Source organism: Sander vitreus, chromosome 24 (assembly GCF_031162955.1).
Source record: "Sander vitreus isolate 19-12246 chromosome 24, sanVit1, whole genome shotgun sequence".
NCBI lineage: Eukaryota > Metazoa > Chordata > Actinopteri > Perciformes > Percidae > Sander > Sander vitreus.
Genome location: NC_135878.1, coordinates 12,387,822 through 12,405,481, shown reverse-complemented (window position 1 = coordinate 12,405,481; position 17,660 = coordinate 12,387,822). Strand labels below are relative to the sequence as shown.

The 17,660-nt window shown below is 39.4% G+C and overlaps 1 long non-coding RNA gene across 1 annotated transcript; it reads right to left on the bottom strand.

The window, feature by feature from the left end:
* Positions 1–7,275: 7,275 nt before the first annotated feature.
* Positions 7,276–14,884, bottom strand: LOC144512897 (uncharacterized). Its single transcript, XR_013501050.1, has 3 exons — positions 14,736–14,884; positions 8,769–8,865; positions 7,276–8,525 (listed from the first exon to the last, which is right to left on the bottom strand). It is a non-coding gene; the product is annotated as an uncharacterized LOC144512897 (long non-coding RNA).
* Positions 14,885–17,660: the final 2,776 nt, after the last annotated feature.

The window sequence follows — 17,660 nt, the reverse complement described above, 5'->3', positions numbered from 1 at the left end:
GGCTAAATTTGTCTCTTTCGCCTGATTGTCGTTGAGAAATCTCAGATTTGATTGTAGTTTTTGTTTTTGGGGTGACTAAAACGAGGTAAAGTTCAACATGGATTATAGGTCAAAAGTTGAATGAACGAGTACTTGTGTCCTTTCGATTTCTTACAAGTTGAGTCGTTGTTGCCCATAACATGCTAGCATTCTGCTAATGAATGCTGATTGGTCAGTGAAGGACTGATTATGATCGGAGATCCCGCTTGACGGCATCCAAAGCAGAATCAGAATGTCTATTGTCTGTATTCAAAGTGAATATTTCGGCGTAGTCTTTAAAACATTAGCAAACCTCTTTCTAGCACATGTATTAACCTGGTATTAACAGGGAGAGCCTAACCTGTCAGCTGTGTTGTCGATGCTTCGAGAGAACAAAGGAAGCGACTCAGAGCTTGCCGTGAAGCAGTATCTCTGGCCGTATATGTGTATGACGTCATTGACATTTTAAAAGGCTTTTTAGAACAAAAAAGCCACTTTAAAAAAATCTAACACCCAGCAGTGTGTATTTTATTGCTTTCGAATGCAACATTCAAATTACTAGACAAAAGATGATATCCTGAGAAAAGTGGATTTTGAGTGGGTATAGCTCCATAGAGTCCCATTCATTCTGCACTGGCCTGTGATATGGAACTCTGGTGGAACTGCAACCAGTTCAGAAGCCGGAAGTAACGAGCGGAGCAGCAGAGAGAAGCGCAGACATATCAGTGGCACCAGATTTTCGTCTGTATGCAAACATCAATATGGAATGGATTAATCTGCGTTATTTTGACAGCCCTAGTATATATATATATATATATATATCTCACCGGGACCGAAAGGATATTTGAGTCGGGTATGGCTGCAGCCTGGAGACCTCCCGTCTCATGCCCTGCTTAAGACGGGAGGTCAGCAAGCTTTGACTTTTCAAAATAAAAGCTTGCGTCTGGTCTGTTCTGTTTTCGTGTCTGTTCTGTGTACGGCAATCATGCTAATGAATGAAATTATTTTTTCATCAGATGTCTTAGTTACAACACGATGGAGCTAGAAAAGCAGTTTTGTTTTTATTTGTGCGAGCGGGATTTATTCAGTTTGGGAAATCCAATCCCACGGTCTCTACTAAAGCTACAGTTCAAATTGTCTGGCTGACTAAATAGGTAGGGACCCATCTGCTAGCGATAGGGGCTGAGACTGAGAGAGCTACATGGATAAATATGCACCAAACAAGCCACTTTGAAATGTTGCTGTTCTCACGAATACAAAAGTTGGGTGACCCTCCCCCCTAGACTAAAAAAAATTGGATGACCCCTCAACAAAGAATAAAAAGACATGACCTTCCCCTATTTTCCTCCAGTGGTCCATTCCATAAATACCGAACGACCCCTAAAAGTAAATTATGACATCCTGTTCTTCCACCCTGGGACTAAGAAGGCGGGAATAAAACATAGGACAGGCTCGAACCTCACAAAATCCTCAGTGAGTGTATGAGTATGCTACTATAAGTAGTAGACTTGTACATACTACTAGGCCAGAGGTGGGTAGAGTAGCCAAAAACTGTACTTAAGTAATAGTACTGATTTAGTATTTAACATAACTACTTGAGGTAGAGTACAAAAGTACTTAAGAAATATGTTTTTTTGATTTGATGTGGATATGACTGGAATTGTTTCAACCACATATGTTCAGGGAAAGTTAAAGAAGTGAACATAAACCTGTATTTATTTGTGATGAAATGAAGAGGCATCATCTCCTGATTAGACAACCTGTCACATATAGAACAGACACTATTCCCAGTCACACAACATATTCATATTATACTCTATTAAGTCCACCAATAAGAAAATGTTAGTTAATAATTGTAATTAAAAATAATTACATTCTTTGCTTATTGTCTCACGTATTATATCATGATTTGGCAATTAAATGAAATCAGCAATGTTCATGTGCATAAAAGTCAGTAATGTCAAAAAGTAAATATAAGTCTTCAACTTTGATCATTCCAGGATAGATGTCCAAAGTCACAGTCTCCATCACAGACAGCCACAGATTAGGTGTGAGCCCCCAACATCCAGGACATTAAGTCAATAAGATTAGAGAAGTCTCTTATCTTTCTGAAAATGTCTCATATCTAATGAATCATTTAGGCTAATTAGGAGATAAGGCTGTGATGCTTCATCATGTACTGCATATTACATACATTTGTGTTAACTTCTTCACTTTGATCTGAGGAAGACCATCTGTGGTTGAAACATTATATCAGTTATGTCCACATTAAATTTACTTTCTACTTTTCTGTCCCTCCTCACCAGGATTCGCCAATGACCATGACTAGTTAAATGCACATTTTTAGCTTGAAGTAGCAAAAACATTTTATTCCAACAGATATCGGTTGCTTTCACTAAACTCAGCACAAGCCATGTCAAATCAAAGACAGCACAATGTTTCTTCCTCGCTCATGTAATGGGTAGCTGCACAGCGGCAGCCTAGTCAGTGTTGTAACTGGGGGCCAGAAGATATATCATAAATAATACGACTCTTTGTCATGTTAATCCTGTTTTTTTTGCCACTAATCATTGAGTGTTCCTGTACCCAAATAGACACAGACATCCACCAGAAAGTATTTTTTTTTAAGATTACAACAGAAAGAAGTAGCAGAAGTATTCGTCTTGAAGCATGGTATAGGTTCCACCCCCGGGATTGCTCCGTTGTAGATATCCGTTGCCTTGGGCTTCCTTTGTGTTGGCATTTTAAACTCCGGGTCGATTTATGACAACTATGGTTAACCTCTTGAGTAGATCCTTAAAGGGTAAATCGAGACAGCTAGCTAGATTATCTGTCCAATCTGAGTTTTCTGTGGCACGACTAAAACAACCTTTGAACGTACGTGTGCAAGTTCCTTCCCGAGGCTATTTTGCAGAGGCTCCGTACAGCGCTTAGCGCCGCCCAAGACGATAGTTTAAAGAATTGCCAACAAACCAGAGCATGTTTTACTCCCATCCCGGAATGCTGTGTGGACTCGCCATACCCTCCTCTGCAGCGCTGTGGAGGTTGGTCTGGCAATGCAAGACTACCATTACTGTACCACAACAGACACACTTACTGGTATACGTGCTTCACTGTTATCTGCTAGCGCTATTTGAAAAAAGCCACAAAGTTTAACGGTACGCCTGCTTTGGCATCAGCCATGCTGCTTGGAACAGAGTCATGTGGAGGCATGGCTGCGGTAGATTAAACAAAGTGGCAACAGACCGGGGACCAGCTGACCACCTGCCTCTTGAAGCTATAGTGCTAATTCTAAATAATGACAACATCCACGCATCCACATGATACAAGCCTTCCGTGATCCCCGAAGAACCCCACCCCTTCTTCACGCAGTTGCTAGTAGCCAAGGAGGACACGGAGGATTTAAAAAAAACATGATGAACTCTTCAGAAGAGGTAATTATCTTCACTCGAGTTTCTGCACGCGAAAGTCGCATGACACCATTTTCGAAACATAGCCATACCAAGAAATACAGAGAGAGTTATGTGGAGCTGATAGTCTTAGTTAGCTTTGTATCAACTCATTTGGCAATGGCTTAAATGTAACGGATGTTTATACATATAAAAAAGTAACGCACTAAAGCTTTACAGATCATGAATGCACAAAATTATGAATAAAAGTAGTGCGATGAATGCATCGTAACAGATTAAAAGTAAGTAGATAGTCTGCCTAAATCGAATTTGATTGGATGAATGTATCCATGTACTACTGAGTTCAAGATAAGTTGCTATTAAATATTTTAGAGAGAGATAACAATTAATCTGATTTTATTCCTTCACTTTTCAATTTAGGTCCAAAATGTGCATTGAAGGGGTCATTCGAATCAAATTTAGGCTGTGACCATAACTTTTCTCCCCCCTCATTTCCTGTCACCTCTCTGCTGTCTAGAGACTGTAGTCTATTAGTGATGGGTGAAATAGAACAAACAAATCTTTTTGAAACACCATATTTTAGTGTCCTGTATGTACCCGATCGGCCTGTCAGAACCGTTTGTAGGTACCAGTGCTCACGAATGAAAACTCTAAAGATTCAACTTGACGTAACTGATTCTGAGCCATCCATCACTATAGTCAAAGATCCTCTATACTAAAGATAGCGTATTTCAAGCAGTGCCAATGGTACACAGTTCCTGTCTCGTGAAGGGGCATGACCTCGTTTGAATGTGTAGTGAACGTCGTGTGGATGGATGAAAAGTTATATTTAAATAATTTATTTATGAATATGTATGTTAGATATTTACACAGATATTTACACAGCTGAAAGACATATTTAGCTTCAGGAACATTGGTTTTGTTAGGGCGTTCACGAACGCTGACGTTAGATTATCTGTGTTGCCAGATCTCGCGAGAGTTTGGTCCTGAGACAGAAACAGGTCTCAAACAAAGTTAATTTTCTCCTGATGTGTCTGTCTAAAAAGTGCTATTTTAGTGTCAGAATAATCTGGAGATTTGTGGCTTGTGAAAAATGGGTCCAATATATACTTTGGTGACTATGGGGCAAAATAATCGGTCATAATCTGTGTTCACGTTCACTTCTCCCGTTGGAATCAATACACTCAGGACCTGCCGCTACTCTCCTAAAGAGGCGTGGCCGTGGTGGAGCCCACGTGACACAAATACAGGAAACTACTCTGCGTTGGGGCGTCTCGGTTCTAAATCGCCTCTGCTATAGTCTATTGTAGGTGCTGTACTTCCTGAATTACCCAAAATGCAGTGTGATTCCAAGTCCAAAGGAAAGTTGTTATGGAGTCATTTTAAATTAAATTCCTTCATTCTGACTAAAACTTTGCAACAACTCCACTTTGCTCTGGTCTTCCACATCGTCATTCTATCAGCAGTTTTTGTACAGATACTGTATCTATCACAACATGTTCTGTTACTAAACACTGATCACTTTGAATGACTATAATTTAGAATATAATTGCATATCTGTCACAACGTAGAAACAGGGGAAGAAGTGAATCCCAAAGAGACGTTATGAAGTGAAAACATTTCCCTTTATTGTCCTCAGTGAGAGACACTGGAGACTCTGCAGGAACATTGCAAAAGCTTCTGGTAATTAGGGGTCCAGGCCTGAGTCTGGAAGAACCGACGGTAGCAAAGCTACGCCGTTCGCACAGCAGGGCTGTGGAACCCTATTGCTTTCCTAAGGTTTCTTATTATTATTTTTCCACCGATAAAACTGATGCTACAGTCTAAACCGTACATGGTGGGGGGTTGCTCTTTTCAGGACTGGTCCAGATTCCAGCAGGGACCTCGGACAAAAAAATACAGCCACTTCCACCGCTAGGTGGCGCTATAGCAGCAACGTGTTTGGCCTTATAACTCCCAAACCGTACATCGCACATTAAAAGTACATATATCCACGCATTCCCTGAATACAGCTGAATCTCCTGATATAGGCCATGCCCATTTCCGCCTATACTTTTATGCACGAAAAATTATGATTTATTGTAAACCTACTTTTTCTATCTCCTCCTACACCGTACGACCGATTTGCACGAAAGTTGATACGTAGCATTTCCAGACCGACCTGACAAAAAGATGTCAAAAGAATTTTTATTGCGCGTACAAATTTGCGTATCTAGCTACGAAAACATGAACTTTGCCAAAATAAATGCTATCAATGCAAACCTTGACTCTCTGAGGCTCCCCAAACAATTTTACGAAAATTGGCCACTAGGGGGCGCTCCAAGTACAGAAAGATTATATCTCATGAACGGCTCATCTGATTTTTACGAAATTTTGAGGGTACCATCTAGGGTCACTCCTGAGGCCACGCGTACAGTGGGGTACCGATTTGTCAAAGTGGGCATGGCCTATGGGACCCAGGTTTGGATTTACCACTTACACTAATGTGAGCAAGTGTCAAATTTAGATTGTAGATGTACAATGGTTCATGGACCTCACATACTAAAAATTACACATACGACCGCTAGGTGGCGCTATAATGACGTAAAACGTGTTTTTGCCTATAACTCCCACATTTCACATTGCACATTAGAAAACCTTACATCCACGTGTTCCTTGACTCAAGCTGAATCTGATGATATAGGCCACGCCCATTTCCGCTAAGAAGTTTTTTTTCGCAATACCAACTTTTTCTCTCTCCTCCTAGGCCGTGCGACCTATTAGCACGAAACGTGGTAGGTAGCATCTCCAGATGGACCTGACCAAAAGTTATCAAAAGAATTTTGCTACATTAAACTATTCGCAATTTACAAGCAAACTAATTTTCGTAGCTAGCCACAAAACACAAACAAAACAAAAGATATCTCAGCCAAATTAAAAGTTGTCTTGGTAATATTGTTCAACATCCCACTCCGAGGCGCTGTACCAAATTTAGTGAAGATCGATGGTGTAGACGCATTTTGGCAAATAATGCATTTAAATGGGAAATTTAGAATGGCAATATCTCTGCCGCAGTAAATGCTATCATCACAAAACTTGAGATTATTGTTCAACATGCCACTCTGCGGCTCTATACCAGATGTGGTGATGATCGGCCTTTAGGGGACGCCATAATTGAGGTAGAAGCGCTATAGTCAACGTAGACCAGTTTTGGCTCTTTTAATCAATCAATGTTAATGGGATATTTGCAACGGCAACGTACCTGCAGACCTCGCGGCTCACACCTCTCGATAGTTCCCGACGTTTGCCTCCCCACCGTCATGCTTTGTGTCCCACTATTGCATGCTCCCCAGTTTGTCGGGGGCGACTGGCGCCGGGAGGCTTGGACCCCATCATAACTGCCTGCAGTTCTAATTAATTTTGTTCTCATCCCTGCAGTATCGCTTCATTTAGTAATTACTCTTACACCCCGTGTTTCTCGCTCTTGCTGGGATTTATTTAACTATAGGTTTAGCTTTGAACATTATTATGGAGCATTTTAGAGCAAAATACAACTAGTAATTGCACTGAAATTATAACATTTAATTACATTGCAGATTAGGATCATACAATCGTGCATTTGCACAGTGTAAAACTGGCTCTGTTACCAGGTCTTTGTATTGGCTACTCTCCACTATGAGACGCCAAAAGTACACCTAAATAGAAAACGAATCTCTGTCTGCTCACATTTTTACTTTTCTGTATGATCTGCAACCCCCTGCCTTCTTCTTATTCATTTTTTTTTATAACTTTGTATAACACTTTTTTTTTTCAAACACCACTACCATTGAAACTTTAGATCCAATCACAAAAGAAACTGTTTGTGATTTTGTTTTTCTCACAATGAGAATAAAGCTTTTATTGAGATTCAAGCAACAACAACAACTACTTGAGAATGGCTGCTCAGTGTAAGATGTAAACAGAAGAGAAAGAGAGTGTGTGGAAAGAAAAGAGAAGGCAGGCACTGTAGAAAGACAAATATCACCAGACAAATATTGGTTAGCTGACATACTTAATTAACAAGATGTGTAGAAGAAATGGATGCCAGCCGAGTTTAGGGAAATTGGACTGACTGCTCGACTTCTTTACTGACTGAAAGTAGTAAATTACAGCTTCACTAGGCACGATATTCATGAGAAAGTCCATCCGTCTTAAACTGGGCTATAACACAGACATTCACAAAACTTGTGAAAAACTGAAATTACCGGGAAACTGTTATTCTCAATTTTATATTCAGTGCATTTTAGAAGTTAATTGAAACAAAGCCGCTTCAAACTAAACCAAATATTTCTAATTGTTTTCACAAAGAACCCATAAGAACCATTTCTGATCTGACACAGCTATCAGCAGGATGGCATTGTTTCATTTCATTAGCTTTCTTAAACCGTTACAAATTATATTTTAAAGATGATTAATATGACTATTTTATTATTAGTTGCTAGGGATAAGGAAGGATAATAGGAAGCGTCATCATCAGAGTTTAAAAGAAAACCTACTTGCTTATCATTGGGGAATTATCATGGTTAAAAAAACATTAGCTTATCCTGGTGGTCTAGGGTTTTAAGACATAGACGAACGAATAACATCCCTGTTTGAATCTTGGCAGCGGCCTTTGTTGCATGTCATCCCATCTTCTCTGTTCCCTCATTTCCTGTCAGATCCTATTGTCTTTGAGGCAGTGCTCCATTCAGAAACTTTTAAACACTGGTTTGCTGATGTAGTTTAGATTCTTATCAGGGAAGGTGTCTTCAGTTCGATGACTGTATTTTCCCTCTGAGCCCCGGGGAAAAGAGAGCAGAGTGGCGGTGTGGTGGAGTAGTGAAGATAGATCAGGGCAGAGTCTGACCCACAGGGAGCATGAAGTGCTTTGAGTCTGTGGGCGTACAGCAGGGCTAACAAGTATGATTGAGGTTTTCTCACAGCCTATCAAGATAGGACAAATTGCCTCCCATCTCCAAAGACAACTTTCCAACTGTTGTTTTCCATTGTACATCTCTACCAGGAGTTCTTGCTCTCGTAGCTACGGCTGGGTATGGAACCTCAATCCTTTCTGAATATTCATCAACTGAATTGCTTCCACTGCAACAAAAAAAATTAAAACATTCATTGATCAGATATTAACAGATGAACCAGTTTTTTGTTTTTTCCCCCCCCTTTCATAATGTGTTTTATGTCTGTGTAAAGACAACATTTGTTTGGCTTATTTTGGTCAAAAATGTGTTTCTATTCGTCATAGTTAGTTTTGAAAATAGAATATCTATTAACATCACTACAAAAACTTTATTGCAATTGTATCTGTTTAAAAAGTAATTTAAAACCTACTCTTGGCTGAGGCAGCTTTTGGTTTTAGCCTTGACTTGGGTAGGAGGTCCTGTGCCTCCAAGAGTCCATGGCACCTCTCTGTCTACCATGGCATTGTCTAAAAAACAAGGTATCCACGCAAAGTTAAAAAGTAGCAAACAATATATATCAGCTATGTGGAAGCACTAGGAGGAGAACGTGTAACTGGAGACGTAGCCACTGTTTCGCAAAGTGGCTAATGTTTTCCTGTGATGGCAGGCGAAGCCATCCATAGAAATGTACACACAAAAGACCTTGTTTTCTACAAACGTGCAGCTTAAAAATAAACTAAGTAAAGTACAGTATTATCATAGCTGATAGAACCAATGGCCAGAGCCCCAAAATAAAATGTTGTAATAAATCAAAGGGCAATGTTAAAAAGCTATAGGTACAATTTGGTACAATATGGTCACTGTCCCTGGATGTCCTGAATATGCCTTAGCCCCACATGGCAGTGCGTGTACACAGTGTGTGTGTGTGTGTGTGTGTGTACATGCAGTTTGTCCTGCCTATACTATCAACACCATTTTTGCCACCACATCTGTAGAACCCCAGATACATTTTAAAATGTAAAATAATTTAGTCAGCCGATGAAATGCCAATTGTGAATGCTTTGGCCAAAAGGTTCAAAAAGATTTCCACTGTTATATGCAGTGACTAAATAGCCAATACATGGCTCAGTGTAGTACCCCTGTATGCGACGTCTCTGATGACCAGATGTTGCCGGAGAACCACAAGAACACTTGTTAAATGGTTTGTCTCACTAGACTGACTGTTTTTATCTTCTAATCAGAAGATCTAACACAAAACTTATTTTCCCTGATAAAACAGAATATAGCGAATAAATCCCGTGCCATGAGAGCTGAAAATCACATTTTCTGTATTATAATTCAGAATGAAGCCTGTACAACTACCAAACGAAAGCAATTGCCTAGATTTACCTTCATTAAGGCTAAACAACTTGACGTTTTGTTTCATTTGGTAGTTCACTGTAAAACACTGTCTAAAGATATGTAAAAGTCAATGTAATGTATCATTCTAGTAGTAACTAGTAATAAGTTTAAAATACACCACTCTATGTTCAAATGTCAATTTGACGCTCATTGCTGTAAATACACAAGATAATAAGTCTGAATATTTGAGCTCAATATATCACATACTGAATCATTCCAAAGAGAGGAGACATGGTCCTTGTGTTCTTTATATGAAATATATTTACCTCCCAATGTACAGAGCATGATGAACGTTATAGTGATCTAAATACATTGTGAATTGTAATCTTATATTCTGTCAGAGTATTTCTATTAAAACTTCAGTTCAATGGCATCAGTTAAGTGACAACAAAACATGTTCACCATATGGAAGAGCAACTGATCATTATTTTTTTATGTCAAAAGTACATCCCTGCATTAAGATGACATATGATATCTGTAATATAAATGCCAAGCTAAAGGAAACCCACATATAATGTGTATGTAATGTTTCCTCTGTTGATAACCATTTGTTTATGTATTGTATATGCTTTATATTGAATCTGTTACTCACCCACAGCTGGGTTCCCAACAGCACACAAGATGCTAACGAAACGACTCTTTAAAGGGTAAATCAACATTAAATGTAGCAGGTGTTTTGGCTTTGGAATTGGATTCTGGTATTGGGGTGCACACAGAAGTACAACACTGAATATGTCCACCCTTCAGCTCACAAGGACTTTTTAGCCCTATTCACAAGGGATTAGTATTACCTGGATGACCTCCAGTCATTTGTAATAATTACGGACGTTGACTGTTTCAGGTACTCAGCGTTGTCGCCATAGGGTGTCCACTTTTCAGTGGCATATTTTTAAAAACATTCTGGTTTGAAAACCATAGTGGAGAACATGGCAGAACCTAGAACATGGACCTTACTTGTAAGAACAATTAAGGTGCTTATGCTAGCAAGCTCAGCTAAAACAAAAGCACAAAAACAAGACTTTCTGCTGCAGTTGTGTACCTCTGTTAGAACAATACTTAATCTGCAAAGTAACTCAGGATACATGTAGTGGAGTAAATAGTAAAGTAGTAAGAAAGTAGGTAATTTATGTAATTCTCTATACAACCTTTGATGTAGTGGTAGTGTAGGTAGTCGTAGAAAGTCTTCACAATTATAGTACCCCAGTGATGCAACAGTACCTCAAACATGTACTTAAGAAAAGTATAAGTATTGTGTTATTTCCTACATGGGCCATATAGCAGTGAAACAGCAGTTTGCTGCCCTTTATGAATCACGGTTGATTTACTCTTTAAACGGGTGCCATTGTAGTCAGTTCCTTTTGTTACTTTGGCTCCCATAAGTGGCTTTTAGGGAAACCTATCTGGTGATTATTTTTGTCCGTATAATGCTTTATGTCCGTTTGTACTTTATCTTATACATTTTCAAGTAAAACACTATATGAATAGACGCATCATTTTCAAAGCAACATAGAGCATCGCCTGGCACAGTACACAGCTAGCATACATTTTTTAAATTAAATGTATTGAAGATATATTAGAAGCAACTTGTGTTTATACAAAACTGTAATGCTAATAAACACCTGCTGTTGAAAGTGTATAATGTGTGTTGTCTCAAACTATATTCAATGAACTGAACTTAAAATGACACAGCATTTGCACTATTTATAAACCTTACCATTCATTTTAATGAACTATTCCAGACATGTTTTAAGACATAAATTCATAAAAAAATCACCTGTGTCTAGAATGTTTTCCACTTTCCACAGAAAGTCCAATCACCTTGAAAGTACATCTACTCTTTCTTCTACTTCAGTCTCAGTGTCAGTGGTTCCCAAACTTGGGGGTGCCCTATTATTATATAAATGATGCATGGTGCTTATGCTAGCAAAGCATGGACAAGTTTCAATACAAGGGGGTTTGGCAACCACTTTTCGAGTTAGCTTAAAGCTAGACGTTTTTTCGAAACAAGTGGAGTATGATTTATACACAAATGCATGCACAAATTAGCCAACCTGTTGGCTCATACTTTACTTGGGTGGCAAAATAAGCACTCCTACATTTGTTACTAGTGTAGTTATTCTGTCTATGTTGTTTTTTTCAAATCATCGTGCTTGGCTACATTGCTTGAGTAAATGGACTGCATTTATATAACACTTTTTCGGTCTGAAAAAGCCATTTACACACTGGTGCTCATCAGATAAACATTCAAACACATTGGTGCAGCATCTTGAGCATTTCAGGGTTCAGTGTGTTGCCCAAGGACGCTTCGACATGGGACTGCAGGGCCAGGGTTCAAACTATGGACCTCCTGATTGGTAGACGACTGCGCTACCACCTGAGCCACAGCCGCTGCTAAAAACTGTGCTCACAGCTCTGGCTACCTGCCTGAAGAGGCACACTACAGAAGTAGAAGCCAAAAGAATAAACTACTTAAATAAATAAATATAAGAACAGGCCACAACAACCTCCCAGAACAAGACCCAGTAACCATCACAATGGCAGACATCCAAGAGCAAGTCTCTCACATGAAAAGTTGGATGACACCAGGGCCTGATGATCCACACCATAAATACTTTAGCTGGAGCTGACTATTGTAAGCACATTTGAGATATACAGACACAGACAGTCCAGATTTGAGTTAGACAGTAAATAAATAAAGACTTCTGACGGTCAAGTGTCCACCAAAATGTCCTCTTGGTTCCAACTTTGCATGGTTGACAGTTTGAAAGGCTCCTCGCCGGTTCTGACATAAAGTAAGTGTCAGTTGCATATGACCACAATTACCTACAAACTAGTTGTGATGTCACAAATCCTGTGGGTAGGCCATGAGTTAAACTGAGATTTAATCTGAGCACAGAAAAACGTGGGATCACATTGTGCACAAACAAGTTGTCTGCACAGTGAAGTTTAAATATCACAGTCAAGGAACAAGACGAAACATACATTCATGAGATTTCAGGAAAAGGAATCAGAGGATTAGGACAAACAAGATCAATATATTGTATTTTCCGAATTTGTGTAATGTCATTAATATTGTTTAATGCAATCTTTTGCCTTTTATCTTTTTAAGCAAACATCGGCGTTGGAAACCAGAGATAGCCCCTCCCACAGGCACTTTAATGCCAATGTCACACTGTAACCATGGCAACATGGATAAAAACTACACACATCATTTATTCCAGTGTCGATTCCAATGAAATGGAACACAGAGATCAGAACAAGAGCTGACCTAGATTGGGAGGAGCAGGTCGTTAAGAGTCAGAACGAGAAAAAAAGAATTCATCAAGTGGACAAAATCTTTTAGTTAATTAAACAAGACAATATTCAAAAAGTATTATTTTAGAGAATATTTAAGCATTTAGTGAAGCATTTCATTCTATGTCGTCTTAACTACAGATGGTATATTTCACCATTTATTCATGGTCTGTAACCTGACTTACACCATGAGGAACAGGTTGAGAGAAACATAATACTTATGCATCTCGCACAATTGCAACATAAAACAAAACAATGGATATCACTGGTATTTAGTAGTCACAGAGAGAGGAGAGGCGGTGTTGCTATGGTGAAAATGTGATCATCACAGTCAGCTGAACAACTCTGTCTTGTTTATGAGGATGAATAATCATTGCGAGGAATGGGAAATGGTAACGCTGAGGTTGTATGCATAAGGCATCCTCATACATACACACACACACACACACACACACACACACACACACAATTAACTAAAATGAAATATTGTACCAACAAAACCATATCTGAGTGTAAATCAGGAACCCAGACTCAGTGTGTAATTTACCACCAGAGTTTCAGTGATAAACACACATTTGTGCTCGTTTATTCCTGTAAACATCAGATCGGATTGTAGTCTTAATTTCTAAATGTTATGTAGCCTTTCGCCAGCTTTCACTGTCAGGTCTTGCATAATTCTCGCAATTAGAATCACTGAGTTTTCATGTAAATTTGGTATTTCATTTCAATTAAATTTTTTTCAGAAGTTGCCTATTACTGAAATGACTAACCAGCGGGAAACAAAAGAACTTGAAATCCTGGTTCAGCTCGAAACACATACTGCATATGAAATTAAATTGAATTATGAAGTCTACGTCTGCTTATCACAGTGGATGAATGTCATTACCCAACGCTGCTTTAATCAAAAATAAACTGAAGTAGTACATCCTAGTACATCCTTTCACTCTTCTTTCATTTCAAAGTACACCAAAAAAAGCTATCCTCTGTCTTAAAGGGCAACCATTAGTTAGCATTTTCAGGTTCATACTTGTATTTTGTGTTTGTACTAGGACATGTTTACATGCTTCAGTGTTCAAAAAACACTATCTTTCTCATCCTGCCCATGGCTGCTGCTCCTGTATTCATTGGAGCGCCTGTCTCTTTAAGCCCCCCTCCCGACAAAGCCCAGTCTGCTCTGATTAGCCAGCGTGTTTTCCTGGAATCTCAGCTCCGCTGTTGTTTCCCTACTTGCAGCTGGAGCTGCTGCAACGGAGTATATAGCAGGACTTTGTACCGTAAAAAAAAAAAAAATCACCAATAAAGGCTTCTGAAACCAAATACTACCCAATCTGACATGTTTCAGCAGTAATGCAACCCAAAATTGGGGAGAAATTACCAACATTGGCTGCCAAGATTATAGCTATCTGGCATTAACATGTAGCTACCATATTTAGCAGTGGACACTAAAAGAATATAGCAGCACTTTCTACAGTCAAAAACCGCCAATAAAAGGCTTTTAAACCAAATACTAGATAACTGGAAATGTGTCAGGAGTAATGTGACCCAGAATTGGGGAGAATTTAACAACATTGGCAGCCAAGATGACATCTTTTACTGCCGTTAGCGTGTATCTACATGCTACAAAAAAAACAAAAAAAACTGTTCGGAACAGTTGGAAATCTGAACGTTTTAGCTCACAGGGATTTCTCTAAAATATGTTTACCTAGGCAGCATATCCTGGAAGGAGACGTTGGGGGCTTAAAACGCTGATAAACTGGTAATTCTTGTCCCGTGCGAATAGGGCCTCAGATGCTGTGTTGGAGTGCCTGTCTCTTTAAGCCCCCCAGCATTTCCGCATCTCTAAGTGTCCACATCTGTGCTCCTCTGTTGCTGTCTCTGTGCAGTCTGGTGCAGTCTGGTGTCTGGCTGCAACGGAGTATATAGCAGGACATAATGACTGCAGTTTTCATTCAGATGGCATCTATTTAGGGTATAGGCCTTAAATTATGTCCAGATGACTTACAAAGTACTTATGTTTATCAGTAAAATTGGAGAAGACAGAGAATACACATTCTCTGCAGGGCTGCAGCAACATTTCCAACTTCGCCAGCCTGTCATATTCAGTTGAGGTTAGCATGGCTAACTTGTGCTTTTTTGCTCTACCACCGTTGCTTTCCAACACAGTCTCAGTCCCTACTCGTCAAATGTAGGACGCATGGTCAAGGACCCCTGGCGTTCATTTTCAACGCCAGGGAGGTACCCGTTGCATTATTTTTCGACGAGGGGGTCCGTCAGAAAGTGTTAATCCCTCACCGTCAGATATCGACGAAAGAAAAAACACGCCCCCTTAACTTGAAATCTGTGACAGTTTTATTATTGGTATTTTTAGCCCAATTGTCAGTCAGAGTCAGAGTTTCAGGGGATGTAGGACCCAAATGCAAGATGGCAGAAACAAGAGTAATCTCAAGGATTTATTTAAATGAAATCCAACGAGCAAAAGGTGGTCCAGGGAACAGCAGGCAAAAATCCAACAAAAACAGGAACAGGTAAAACATCAGGAACACCGAGACCAACGGGGTAGATGACACACAGACACTCCAAACAACATACAATGATCTGACACAGGACAAGGGGAACACAAAGACTAAATACAGAGGGTAACGAGGTAACAAGAGGCAGGTGACACAAGGGCTGGGAAACAGGTGGAAAACATCAGGCAATCACAAGAGCGGGAAAACACAGGGAGTAAAACTAGACAAGACAAGACAGAGAAGGTTGTGGAGAGGAATAGAAACCAGTCTCTCCAGGCAAGCACAGATAATATGGTCTGATCTATCTTTATTCTCCGTGCCAAGTATGAGCTCTTATCCTCTGGCAGAAGATATGGGTAAACTTCACATTTCTAAACTATAGGCCTAATTTGGACCTACCTTGATTAAAACTTTAAATAATGTTGCTTGAGGCTGCAGGGGAATAGCTTCATGATATATTATATGGTTGTGTGTTGCTCTTGTCACTGTTTGTGAAAGATGAACAACAGATTGTTGCTGTGTGATGTGCAGTCTGACTACATATCACTTTGTTTATGTTGTTTTTTTTATTGTAAGTCATCATCTGTATGGTAAAACAATATGTCAAGTGTTATGTGTGAAGCATTTGAACTCAAGGCAGATATCCCTCTGGGGGACAATAAAGTATCGCCTGCAACATGGTCTCCATGATGTGTAAAAATTAAAACGTTGTCGTAGGACTATAGCAAACACATCGTTGGTAAGGTCTCAACCTCGACAGTAACATATGTCAGTCTGAAGAGGATACATTACTCCTGCTTTGAAATATTGACCTCTGAACCTTGAACCCAGTCCATCTTTGAAGGCTTGTCATTTAGCAACAGAAGGTGCAACACACATAAGACCAGCTGTTATAGAAAGCTCTGGACCTCCGCTCTCATGTAGATATGGTTTTCAAAGTTTCCCCACTGTAAGCACAACCCCTAACCCTATTTAACGATTATACTTTTAAAATCTGATGACACCAGTGTGTTCCCCATCCCAAAAAACCCCAGGGTGTATCCAAATTATACACTACGGTCGGCCGTGAATGGGCTTCATTCCATTTCAGATTGCCGCCGCCCGCCGGCCGACCGAACAAACAGTACATGAGACAAATACATGAAACTATTTTATTATTATTGATATTGTCGTCGTTTACATCCTCAAATACAACGTTAGACAAAAACATCAATATTACGAACATTATGTATTTTTATCTTCTTATCCGCTGAGCGGGACGTACTGCGTCACTTCCGGAGTATTCCGCGGATTCGTTTAAACGTTATTATGGTGCATAACATACTGGAACAAAGCTGAGCAACGTGTTGTTGCTGGTGACTACAACACTGACCGTATATAGGTACATTGAAGCAATACTGTCGTTAAAAACCCGCTGATCGCTGTCCGATTCTGTGAATGAATGCCCGCATTGCATTGTGGGATATCGGCTTTGAATGAGTCTAGCTCGGATCATTTCGTAATGTTCTGTATTACAGCATACTATAATATTTCACCGGTAATAAGACAGAAATAATATTATTAAAATAAAGAAATGAATACCATTATAACATCTAAATAAATGTTGATAGATGTAGCGTTATAGTTTTAAAAATATAAATAAACAAAAAAAGCAACCCAGCTTCCCTGGCTGAAATAGACTGAAATAATATTAAAAGAAATACATATAAACCATGATACTATCTCGTGAATAATGTTGATTAAAACAGCGTTTATTGGGCTAAAAATACCAATAATAAAGCTGTCACAGATTTTGAGTTAAGGGGGCGTGTTTTTTCTTTCGTCGATATCTGACGGTACCTCCCTGGCGTTAATTTTCAACGCCAGGGGTCCTTGACCATGCGTCATACATTTGACGAGTAGGGAGTGAGACTGTGTTGGGCTTTGTTTTGTTGAATCCGCCTGATTATTTCAAGAGTTGAATTCCAGCGCGCCGGTACTAGGACTGCAGCTATTGATTATTTTAGTAATTGAATATTCTACCGATTATTCCATTGATTAATCGAGTAATCGGATAAGAAATACCTTTGTTTTATTGAAGAGCAATAATATACAATAGTTTGGTTTAATTTTCGGAA